The sequence below is a fragment of the Leucoraja erinacea genome, chromosome 2 (genome assembly GCF_028641065.1).
Source record: "Leucoraja erinacea ecotype New England chromosome 2, Leri_hhj_1, whole genome shotgun sequence".
NCBI lineage: Eukaryota > Metazoa > Chordata > Chondrichthyes > Rajiformes > Rajidae > Leucoraja > Leucoraja erinaceus.
Window position 1 is genome coordinate 38693891 of NC_073378.1, and position 12935 is coordinate 38706825.

The following is a 12935-nucleotide window of genomic DNA, read 5'->3' on the forward strand; positions in this document are numbered from 1 at the left end:
TGCCACTTTGTCGAATGGTTGGTTGATTGTTAACCATTAATTTGTTACAGATTTATGCTAATTCTGCTGACTTTTCTTTTGGCAACGTTATAGACATGTGGACTGAGTTAATTGAATACAAGATAGTCCATAGTTGTGGATGGTGTCAACGTAGATTTATCTGGATGTATGACAAAGCCCAAGGTTAAATAAGTTTTTAGTAGCTAATGCTGCTGAATTAGCTAATTCCATGGTTTTGCCTATTGTTAAATATCATTGAGATATACCATGACAATATTTTTCCTTAATAGTGTCAGGGCTGGTTTAAATATCTTGGAAAACAGTTTTGGCTCATATTAGACCAATAGTCTATAATTTGTACTGCCATAGTTACCCCATCCAGGTAAATTTTTTAGGTATCTACGATGATCTTTATGAAAGGGTACTGAATAGTATGCATCTTTTTAGTCGATGCCTACCATAAAGTATCCTTAGGTATCCATTGTTTGGCAGTTACAATGTTTTCCATTAAAGTGCGTATACCTGACGAAAGTATTCAATGTGGTTAAGTCAATGATGGTGCGACATTCACCATCTTTTTTGGTTTTAGTAAATTTAATACGAATTCCAAAGGTTCATATTTAGACTTCTTTATGACCCCTTTGTATGTAACTTCTCCAGTTCAGCTTGTCCCTCATGTTTTCTTTTTAGTAAGAGGGTAAAACCCCTTTGGGGTGCATGCTGAACTGGTGGCAAGTTTTTCTTAAATTCAATTTTTATCCTTGAATACTTTTTGGTATATAACTACCAAGTGTGATAGTTCTTCATGCTTCCAAAAACAGGTGTAGTTTCCCCCCGTGTTAGCATAATCCCCTCACCTTTTATGTGATGGTAGGAACCAGACACACCTACCTCCACTGTTGTTTGGTGGTGTGTTCATTTCTTCGGTTTCTGGTTCCTTGTCTGTCGGGGTGGTGTTGTTGGGGGGTGGCGCATTTTCCATGGGGCCCGCTTTGGGCCCTGTCCCGAAAGACTTGTGGGGATGGTATGCGGGCCCCGAGCTCTCACCAGTACCATGAAGTAGACGCCTACTGGTGGATGCGTAGAGGTACAGCCGTCTGGGTTTTGCGTGGTTTGCTCATTCCACGTCCTGCCCTCATGAGGCCGAATGCCTTGGATTCTTCGTCCAGATTTTAGGCTTGATTTGGTAATTCTTTGCCAAATAGCAGGATCTGTGGTTCTGAAGCCGGCGTTCTACACAGCCCTGCGAATTTTTGAGGTTGAGGTCAGGTCTTATGATCTCCTTCCAGAGGTTGCCAATCACATACTGTGTTGCACAGTAGAGCCAGGGTGTTTTGGCATGTCAACCCTGTCCATGGAATGAGCATGTGAAGTGATAGCCGACATCAGGGGTATCAATATTTTTTGCAATTTTAAGTTTTTGGGTTTAAATACCCAGCTCAATGTACCCCCAGTAATCGCAGGCAAATACAATTTTGGGGAGGTGTGATGAAGTCCAACGCCTCAATGACTACCTGACTTATCTCTATGTTTAAAGGACAGGTAGTAAGCTGGCCGCCAGTTTAGGCTGTAACGGCTGTCTCGCTCGTGGTGTTGCCACGTAGCGGTTCACCACACCCAGCAGCTCTTCCTGGTCCTGTACCTCAAGCATACTCCCGATTTTCTTCAGCCAGTGACGCCTCTTCTTGACCAGCCCAGTCCTGGTCGCCAACGCTCCCCTCTGTTGAGGGAGATGCGATGGCCAGTGCTGTTAGTGCACTGGAGCGGGAGTGTTTGTGCTCCCTTGGTGAGATTGCCCCAGCTCCCGGCGCAAGTCTCGCTGGAGCTTTTGCTCTATGAGCCTTTCCATAAGGCTTGAAATGGTCACCTTCTCGCTCTCGGGCGGTAGTCTACCGTGCCGGGCTCTGCTGAGTGAACCGGCCGGTCCGACTTCCGTGTGCCTGTCTCCAGCCCGCTGCGGTTGGTTACCAACGTTCCCTTGAGCTGTGCTAGCGGCGCTGGGCTTGGCTCCGAATGCTGTCGGTGACTGTGGACCGCAGCGTTGTGCGGTCCAGGTGTCGCCGGTCGCCCCCCCACTGCAGGAATCCTGGTCCATAGCAGCCCGACGGGGAAAAAACCTTCCTTGGTGTTTTCCCTCTTCTGTTCCTATTTAAAATAAAGCAGAACAGGGTTTCGAAAACACCATGTCCTCAGAGTAAGATTTGCTTACCTGAAGGTCCGTTTTCAAATTGTTGCGGGAGAGCTCGTACTCCCATCCGTCGCTGTGCACTGCGTGAGACGCTATGTCGCGCATGCATGCTGGACGGGGTCTTCACGTAGTCACTCACGTGACTCCGAAGTAAAATAGTTCTATTTCTTCCACTTAGTGCTATGAGCTATAAAATTGATTAGCAGCAAAATGCATTATGCTTTTTCTTCTCAGGGGGAGTTATGATTAGTTTTGATGAATGCCAATTTGTTGCAGTGCTTTGGTGACCTGATTATAATACCTTGAAGACCTACTGTAGTAGAATGTTCTTGTGATTTACTGGCAAACTTACACTAATTTCAACAGTTTCCTGATAATCAGAAAATTAAAATATGTGCTCTAATGCTGTCATATCTCAAGCATAATTGTTCACTTCCATTACCACTAGTTCATTGACAGCAAGTATTTTTGAGAAATATGTTGAGGCCTATAGATGTGCCAGAGATATTAGCATTTTGACGATCTATTTCATCTCCTAAACTGCAATTGTCATTTTAATTAAATCTGTAGTATTTGGAACAACAGTTTTATAAGTACTAAATAAATACAAAAAATAAGTTGGCTGGGAGTTCGAAAAGTATGTAAAAAGGAAATGGAGAAACCATTATGAAGATCAGTGTGTTTGAGAGTAAAAGTACAAGTAGTTTAAATTTTTTATTTTGCTTAGTGGTTATAAAGTAAGTTTGAAAAAAAGATTCCGCGCACATGTAAAATGCTTTTGCATAGTTTTGGAAAGGGGCCTTGCTGGGGGAAATCATTGAGACTAGTACAATAACAATATCTAAATGGCATTTGGACAGGTACATAGATATGAAAGATTTAGAGGGATTAGAGCCATATGTATCAATGCATCTCATAATTTTATATATTTCCAAACATGCCAAAGAAAACAATCGAAGTTTATCCAAATTCTCCTTCTCGGTAGTATCCTCAAATCTAGGCAGCATTTGGGTAAACCTCTTCTGCACCCTCTCCAAAGCCTCCACATACTTCTTGTAATGGGGTAACCAGAACTTCCCCGCTACTCCATCTTTGGCCTTATTAAAGTCTTAGAAAGCCGCAACATGACATCATGAGATCTTATACTCATTGCACTGACTGATGAATCAAGTATAGGAAATGCCTTCTTTACCACTCTCTCTGCTTGTCTTGCCACTTTCAGGGAGCAGTGGACTTGGACCTCGTGATCCCTCTGTACATCAATATCATTAAGGGTCTTGCCATTGACTGTATTGTGGCGGTCCCTGGGGGGTAGGCCACTCCTTGGATCATCCCCCTCGCTGATTGAGGGACAGGGGCGTTGGTCTGCCACGGGGTTTACCGGTCGACTCCCGAGGGGTAGAGATAAGAGTGTCGGTGTGTGTTCTTGAACTGTTGGAATTAAAAAGCTTCTTTTGAATCCGCCTGGCGTCCGGTCTTTTCCTGACCTTGACCAGGCCACTACACTGGTGACCCCGACATCGTTCATCACGCGTCGTGATGGATAATAACGCTGTTGCGCTGAAGCTCCCAACTCTATGGACTGAAGAACCCGAAACCTGGTTCCAGCAGGCAGAGGCCCAGTTTGCTGTGCGAGGTATCACGCAGGATGAGACTAAGTACTTTTACGTGGTTGGCTCGCTTGACCAACTGATCGCGAGGCGGGTTAAGCCTTTCCTCAGGGCCCCCCCCGGTAGCAAACAAATATGCTGGCCTTAAAGCATTTCTCATCAGGAGGTTTGGCCTGGGTGATGCCCAGCGGGCAGCTCGCATTTTCAGAATGGACGGCCTGGGCGACCGCCAGCCGTCTGCCCTCCTGGAAGACATGCTCACCCTAATGGGGGACCATGAGCCGTGCTTTCTCTTTAAATATGCCTACCTGCAGCAGCTGCCTCCCGACATTCGCATGCAGCTCGCCAGGGATCCGTTTACCGACATGCTGGCACTGGGTGAACATGCCGACGAGCTGTGGAATTCTCGCCATCGCAACCTGGAAGCAGTGGACGTCCTTCCCGAGGCGTTTGAAGACTCAGAGCATGTCGGGACCGCTATCCACCGCATCTCCACTGCTCCCGGTCGGCCCCCGCGGCAATACCGGCGGCCATTACGCATTCAGCAGCAGGCACGTCCTTCCAGCACGGCCAGCCTGCAGTTCAAACCAATGCCAGCAGAGGTCGCTGGCGTTCAAACCAGCCAAATCGGCTTGCAGTTTCACCAGACGCCAGCGGAGGTCGCTGGCGCTCAAACCAGCCTGCAGTTCAACCAGACGCCAGCAAAGCTGGTTGGTGTTATTATCATCGCCGCTGGGGAGCTGCAGCCAGCTTTGTCGCCCACCCTGTTCGTTCTCGGGAAACTAAAGGGCCGGTCGTCAGCTATTCCTTCGGCGGCCGGCACGATTCATCGCGTTTTCGCTTGGGATCGCCGCAGTGGGGGACGTTTCCTCGTCGACACTTGTGCGGAAGTGAGTGTTCTGCCTCCCTCCATCACTGACATCCGGGCGGGAAAACAAGGCCCCCTCCTCACTGCGGAAAACGGGAGTGCTATTCGCACCTACGGGTTTTGCACCATTCCCCTCAACTTTGGCCGCAACTCGTTTTCGTGGAGGTTCGTCATTGCAGACGTTTCCCAGCCGGTGCTGGGCGCCGACTTCCTTAGAGCCCATTCACTGCTCGTGGATCTCAAGCGGCGGCGCCTGACGCACTCTGTCACGCTGGAGCCAGTCTTCCTCCGTACTGGTGATCCTGTAGTACGCCCTGATGGCCCCCTGTCATCCGTGGATGCGACTTTCGCGCGTATCCTGGCAGATTTTCCTGGCATTCTCGAACCCCACTTCCACTCCTCCACCCCGAAGCACGGGGTGGAACACCATATCCCCACTACTGGCCCACCTGTGCACGCCCGGGCACGTCGTCTCGCCACAGACAAGCTCCGTCTAGCTCGGGAGGAGTTCCGCCAGATGGAGGCGATGGGCATCGTGCGTCCCTCCGATAGCCCAAGGGCCTCACCGCTCCACATGGTCCCTAAGAAGGACGGGGGCTGGCGCCCGTGTGGCGATTACCGGCGCATGAATGATGCGACCGTCGCCGATAGGTATCCGGTCCCGCACATTCAGGACTTCAATGCCCATCTGGCTAGGGCATCCGTATTTTCCAAGGTGGACCTCGTGCGAGGGTACAATCATATTCCAGTCCGCCCCGACGATATCCCGAAGACAGCCATTATCACACCATTTGGTCTTTTCGAATTTGTGCGGATGCCGTTTGGGTTGAAGAACGCCGCGCAGGCCTTTCAGCGGCTTATGGACTGCGTGTGTGCTAGGGATGAACGTTTTCGTGGGCCACCTTCTGACTGTTACACGCTGGTGGTGCCATACGGCAGGGGGACCGCAGTTCGACCACAGGGACATCCTGCAGGAATTCGGCGGCCACTTGTAACCCGCTCTTCAGCGGGATTGGACTTTGTTTTTTGTACCTGGACGACATACTCGTGGCCAGTCGCTCGCGGCAGGAGCACTGCACCCACCTCCGTCAACTGTGTCAGCGCCTTAACTATAAACGCGTCCAAGTGCTGTTTCGGGGTGACTGCTATCAACTTCCTCGGCCACCGCGTGACTGAACAAGGGGTGGTGCCTCTGCCGACCAGGATGGACGCTATTCGCAGGTTCCCCCGTCCGACCACAGTTAGGGGCCTGCAGGAATTAGTGGGAATGGTCACTTTCCCGTATATTTGGGGTTGAGGGCAGGTCTTATATGCACAAATGTCAGTCGAGTATCCCGAATTTGGGAACATCTTAGGCGTCAGCACACTCGAAGTGCAAAGGGATAGCCTCTTCCTGGGAGAACCACCTTGGTGATCATGGCGTCTCGCCTACCAGGTGAGTATGATCCGTGGAAACGAGCAAAGGCGGTGATTTTCGGTGTTAGGAGCTTCAGAATTCACTCCGCTGAGTTGGTTTGTATGGGTTCCGTTTCACTGCTTTTAGCTCTTGACTGCGAGTCTGCTGACCCAGCTGCCTGCAGATTTACCTCTAGAAAGGCCTTCTCCTGCAGGGCTTTGTTGGGAAGATGGTCGCGTGGAGGAGCCATGTAGTGGCCCACGACACCCAGCAGCTCTTCCTGATCCTGCTCCCCTGGCATACTCCTGTTCTCGTCCGCCTGCCCAGCGTTTAAGCCAGCCCAGCCCTGGCCTCCTTAGCTAGCCTCAAAAGAGGGAGCAAAAGGGTGTGCTATAAATTGGAGGAGGCATAGCTCAAACTCCGTTGTCGCATCAATCCCTCGACAAGGGAGATGGCTAGTGCAATAGCACTGGGGTAGGAGTGTCAGCTCCCTTGGCATTTTGCTCAAGGTTCCAGTATTTGCAGTTTCTTGTGTCTCCATGAGAACTTTGCTTCTTGGGTCAAATGACTGTAATGCAGCTATTTGGTTGATGATGCCTAGTTAGATTACTTTATTGTTATATACACCAAGGTTCAATGAAATTCCTAGTTCACATGAAATTCACAGAATAAACTATGCATATGGTAATACAATGACAAATGCAAAATCCAAGTTAAGCAAGAGTATTAAAATACAATAACCTATTAAAATACAATAACTGAATAACCAAATGAGGTAGAGGTATTAATAGTATGTGGCAGCAACCCAGGGAATGGGGTGTGAAAGAGATGATTGATTCAGAACAAAACATGGCGCCAGGCCAAGTGGGCCAGGCAGCATCTGGGAAGTGAATGGATAGATGATGAATCGGGTCGAGAATTTTTTAGGTTTGAAAAGCGTCCCAACCCGAAACCACTTATCCATTCTTTCCACAGATGCTGCCTGACCTGCTGGGTTACTCCAGTACTTTGTATTTTGCTCAAGATTCCAGTATCTGCAGTTCCTGGTGTCTCTGATTGGTGCAGAGGTCTGATAGCAGGGGTGAAGAAGCTGTTCTTAAGTCTAGATGTCTGAGCTTTCAAGCTCCTGTATCTTCTCTCTGAAGGGAGAAAGGGGAGTGGCTGGAGTGAAATCATCAATGATGATACTACCAGCCTTGCACTTCATGAAGGTGGACTGGATAGAAGGAAGTGATGAGCCTATGATGGACTGGGCAACGTTCACCACTCTCTGCACTGTTACCTGATGTCAAGACATGCATTGAATATCGTGATTTGTTTATAATGATTTATACTCCTAACAAACGTGTAATTATAGCATGAAGAGCATTTGAGCCGATAAAAATCTTAAATTCCCACATTTTGTGTCCAGTCAAAGAGAGAAACAACTGTGGAAAATGGCTACATTCTGATGGTGGGAATAATACAGAAGTTTAAGAAGAGGTTTCTGCTTATCCTGTACACCATGATCTCTTACAATATTATTTAACCTCTGCATTTGTAGCCTCTCTAGTGTTATCTAGCCTCAGAACAGAGCAATGTAAAAGGTATTGCAAAGTATCTTATAGGCATTGATATCAGCAAAATATTCTTCAAGGATTTGTATCCTAATTTTTTAAGATTCTAATTTAGTCTGTATAAGCAATGGATCCGCCTTTTTCATTACATTTAAAGAAAATGGTTTATTTTCAAGGAGAAAAGGGGTTTTGAAAATGACCACCAGAAAACATACTGAATAGTTTTGAAAATGACCACCAGAAAACATACTATAGGTCATAAATCAAGGTCAAAAGTAGAATTTAATACAGTTACAGAGATAATTGAGGTGAGCATTTTGGGAAGACTAACAATGATAGGGACCGCCACAATAGGACCTACACTGTGAATGGTAGGGCTCTGTGGAGTGTTGCAGAACAGTGGGATCTAGGAGTGCATGTACATAGTTCCTTCAAAGTGGCACAAACCCCAAAGATGGGGTAGATATTCTTGAAAGCCACTTCCTTGAAAGTGGCGTCACAGGTAGATAGGATGGTCAAAAAGGCTTTTGGCACTTTGACCTTCTTTAGTCAGAGTATTGAGAATAGAAGAGGCCCTCGCAGTGTCTCCTTGGTACCCCACAGCTCCGCTCTTGCTCCCCCTTCCCCCCGTCGCAACAGGGACAGAGTCCCCTTGTCCATACCTCTTACCCCTTCAGCCGTGGCATACAACAAATAATTCCCCGACAATTTCGCCACCTCCATCGGGATCCCACCACTAGTCATATCTTCCCATCTCCACCCCTTTTCGCTTTCTGCAGAGAGCGTTCCCTCCACAACTCCCTAGTTAACTCATCCCTTCCCACCCAAACTACTCTCTCCCCAGGTACCTTCCCCTGCAACTGCAGGAGATGCAACACCTGCCGGTATACCTCCTCCCTCGACACTGTCCAGTGACCCCGACAGTTCTTTCAGGTTAGGCAGAAGTTCACTTGCACCTCTTCCAACCTCATCTACTGTATCTGTTGTTCAGTATGTGCTCTTATACCAAACGTAGACTTGGCGATCGTTTCACTGAACACATTCGCTAGGTCTGCCTGGATCTACCTGATCTCCCGGTTGCAAAACACTATAAATCTCCTTCCCATTCCTAGGCCTCCTCCATTGTCAGAGTGAGGCTAAACGCAAATTGGAGGAACAGCATCTCGTATTTCGTTTAGGCAGCTTATACCCAGTGGTATGAATATTGATTTCTCTACCTTCAAGTGAACCTACATTCCCTCTCTCTCCTTTTTCCCCCCACCCAAGTCGCACCAGCTTCTCACTCTCATCTAGCTAACAGCTATCAATTGCCTGTTTTCTTTATCATTGTTACTTTTTTGCATATTTCATTCATTTGTTCTATATCTCTACATTACTGTCTATATCTCTTGTTTCCCTTTCCCCCGACTCTCAGTCTGAAGAAGGGTCTTAACCTGAAACGTCACCCAACTACGTTCTCTCTAGAGATGCTGCCTTTCCCACTGATTTACTTCAGCACTGTTTGTCTTATCTTTGGTTTAAACCAGCATCTGCAATTCCTTCCTACATATTGAGAATAGAGGTTGGGTAGTCATGTTGTAGTTATATAAGACATTGGTGAGGCCATATTTAGAGTATTCTGTTCAGCACTGGGCACCATGTTATACAAAATATGTTGTCAAGCTGGAAAAGGTACAGAGAAGATTTATTTACGAGGATGTTGCCATACCCAGTGGCCCTGAGCTATAGAGAGAGGTTGTGTGTAGGAGGGAACTGCAGATGCTGGTTTACACAGAAGATAAATACAAAATGCTGGAGTAACTCAGTGGGACAGGCAGCATCTCTGGATAGAAGGAATGGGTGATGTTTCGGGCGAGACCCTTCTTCAGACTGAGCTTACGAGGTTAAGCAGGCTAGGACTCGATTCCTTGGTGAGCAGGAGTATTAGGGGAGATTCTATAGATGTACAAACTCATGAAAGGGATAGATTGGGTAAATGCACAGAGTCTCTTGCCCAGAGTAGGGGCATCAAGAACCATAGGTTTAAGGTGAGAGGTGAAAGGTTTAATAGGAACCTGAGGGGTAAATTTTTCACACACAGGGTGGTGGGTGTATGGAACGAGCTGCCGGAGAAGGTAGTTGAGGCAGGTAGTATCACAATGTTTAAGAAGCAAGTGAACAGGTACATGGATAGGACAGGTTTAAAGGGGTTTGGGCTAAGCACAGGCAGGTGGGACTAGTTTAAATGGAACATGATGGTTGGTGTGGGCAGGTCAGGCACAGGGAATGGAGATATATGGATTATGTGCAGGTCGATAAATTATGATCTTAACATTATGTTCTGCACAGATATTGTGGGCCGACATGCCTGTTCCTGCGCTATATTGTATGAGTAAAACAAATTCAGCAAGTCAGGCAGCATCTGAGGGGGATAGGGGACACTTTGGGTCAGGCACTTTCTGCAGACTCTTTTTATATATTTACTAGACCAAGGGCAGACCCGTTCCCCCAACGCAGCCGTTCCCAACCCGTAGCCCCCACGGGAGACGTGGTCCTCCAACTCAAGCGGCTCAGGAATGAGCAGTGCGGCTGGTTTTAAATGGCGTCTTTGAGGCGAGATGCGGGCGCCAGCAGCCGGTATGGTCGCTGGCCAGCAGGAGGCGACAAAATGAGTGAGTTGGTGGGGAGGGGAGGGGGGGGGAGAAGGATTTAATGAAAAATGTGGACATAAACATAACGAAATCTAATGAGGAGTGGATAGTTGGAATGAAAAGTGAAATGTCTACCCAAATGGCTGCTTCTATGGGTGAGAAGCCAGTTTATTTTTGAAATATTGGGGGGTGGGGGGGGAAGGATTTGATTAAAAACGTGTACTTAAACACGACGAAATGTAATGAGGAGCGGATACTTAGAAAGAAAAGTGAAATCTCTACCGAAATGGAAAAGATCTCGGCGATTGTGCGTCTGGATTCGGCGTGGCAAGGAATCAAAGGAAGAAATGCAGCCGGCAGCCGTACATGTAAATGGATCCATTCCAATTGGACATCTGCGAGCATCGGCCATTCCGATTGGACATCTGCGAGCATTGGGCATTGTGACATCACACGATGGAACGAATCAAAAGGCAGAAAGGCAGCCGGTCGGATGGCACGAGAGTTTTATATAATAATAGATATTCTGCCCTTGTAATCTATTAAACCAGTTGTGATGACCATTCCTCCCATGCATCTCATGAATTAGGGAGCCTTACAAAATGCTCTGACTTGGTTTTCCTTCCGTCTGTTAACATAGTCAAAAGGCGAAAATTATTAATTTGTAATACTAATCGTTTTAACAGGATTGCAGTGCATATGTAAGCTTTCTGCTTAAACAGGCCCCTTCTCTAGCTGTTTTTAAGTCACTCCTGAAGACATATCTATTCTCCATGGCCTTTGTAGACCAGTGAGGTGTTGAATTGTTTATTAACTTTATTTGCTTGGTTTTGCTGCGTTGTTCGTACTCGTGTTTTATGTTTTTTAATTTATTGTTTGGATTTTTGTTTGTAATTTATCCGCCTCGTGTTAGTTGTATGTTCTGTTGTTCTGCCTGTTTTATGATGTCTTGCTTGTTTTCTTTTTTCTGTACAGCACTTTGGTCAGCTTTGGTTGTTTTTAAGGTGCTTAACAAATAAAGTTATTATTATTATTATTATTATTCTGCTGATATAAAAGGACTTGCACCTATTTCGTAATTTTCAGAATCGCAATGCTTCCCATCTCCTTTACAGCTGAATTTGTAATCACTGCTATAGTGCTATAGGCAGATAATCACAGCCATTATACATAAACTAATAAACACCTGCAATACAAGTGGCAATGAATAGATAATTTTCTAAAGAGATAATTAGGTATGTGAAAGTTATTCAGAAATTTTCCTAAGGACTGATTCTGTTGTAATTTGTGGTAAAAATAAATTTCCTCAACTTTTCTCAACCTCCGAAACAATTTTTTGGCTTAATCTTATTAACAATAGAAGCTGCTGCATTGCAGAACACACAGTACTTGTAAACAAGCAGAAACTTGGATGCAATGCTGCAGTTTAATATTGTGCTGATGGTAGGACCCATATGGTAATTTTCCTACTGGGTTTTCAGTGCCTTAAGATCGAACTTTTTTTTTCTTACGCAGATGTTTCTGTAAAACACTTCATTTTCTGAATATAGTAACATTAATGTAGACATGATAAGTATAATGATGTTAACCAAAGGAAGAAATAATTTACATCCCATTCAGGTCTCCAACACAAAGAAATAAAAGGTGGAAGGGAAAAGAGTGGCAAGCATGAGTATGTACCTAATTATGTATATAAAAGAAATAGAAAATACTGTCATAAATAATAATGCCTGGAGATATATCATTAATTTCAGGAAAATCACACAATCACTTTAATGACATGCAGAGGTGAAACTGAAATGGACACAGCTACAGATGACTCAGATGCTCGTTGACAGGTGGGTTAGACAGAAATGATCCCTTGGCAACCTTTCTTTGTAAAAGATTACCAATATTTTTTTGTAGGAAATCTCAATGGCCTGTCTATTTTGTGCTACAGGTATTTCCTTTATACTTTTTCTGTTTTCCTTTTATACCCAGGATCAAAATATTTGGAGAAAACCACAAGCATCTTAATGACTCCGTATTTGCCATGGAAAACTTGGGCCCTGGACATCTTAACAGGAGCATCATTGAACCTCATGATTTAAGGCAGCGGATGGAAAGACAAACATGCCTTAATATCCCTTAAAGCTCCTAGTTGATGGACTGGCTCTCAAGGATCAGACCAATCAAATGGGGTTTATTTTCTTCCAATGGAAGAGACCTTTCAAGAATCTCTATTCATTAAAGGCTCAGATGAGAGTAAAGTAACCATCAAAATGATAAAGGAAACTGAACTAAACTAGTTCATCAGTTGTTAAGCGTATATTTTAAGAAAAACTTGAAGAAAATACACAGTTAGCAATTTTTAACAATGATGGAACAAACTCTTGACACTTCTCAGAATGGGAATCTGAGTCATCTATCAAAAAAATCATTTTAGAGCAAAGATATTATGGTGTGTTTATTGGTGTAAGATGTTGGTGAAATAAAAACCAGTTTAATATTGCACAACCAATGATATGTTCACACCAAGTATATACAGAGAAGAATCTGGCATTAACTCATGGGATTGTAACAGTTTTCCAAATGTTATGATGGTCTCGCTCTGACTCTTTCAGAGTGTTTGTTGCTGCTGTTGGGCTTTTCTCCATCCTTGGAGAATAGTTCGTATTCAGATTCATAAAAGACTCTGAAAGTGTAAG

At 45.5% G+C, this 12935-nt stretch overlaps 1 protein-coding gene and 1 pseudogene across 1 annotated transcript in view; one reads left to right on the forward strand and one right to left on the reverse strand.

The window, feature by feature from the left end:
- LOC129708996 (oxysterol-binding protein-related protein 10-like) overlaps positions 1-12935 on the forward strand; it is a 161227-nt gene that overhangs the window by 95382 nt on the left and 52910 nt on the right. The gene's annotated exons all lie outside the window — the stretch shown is intronic.
- Positions 5966-6109, reverse strand: LOC129716516 (U1 spliceosomal RNA; annotated as a pseudogene).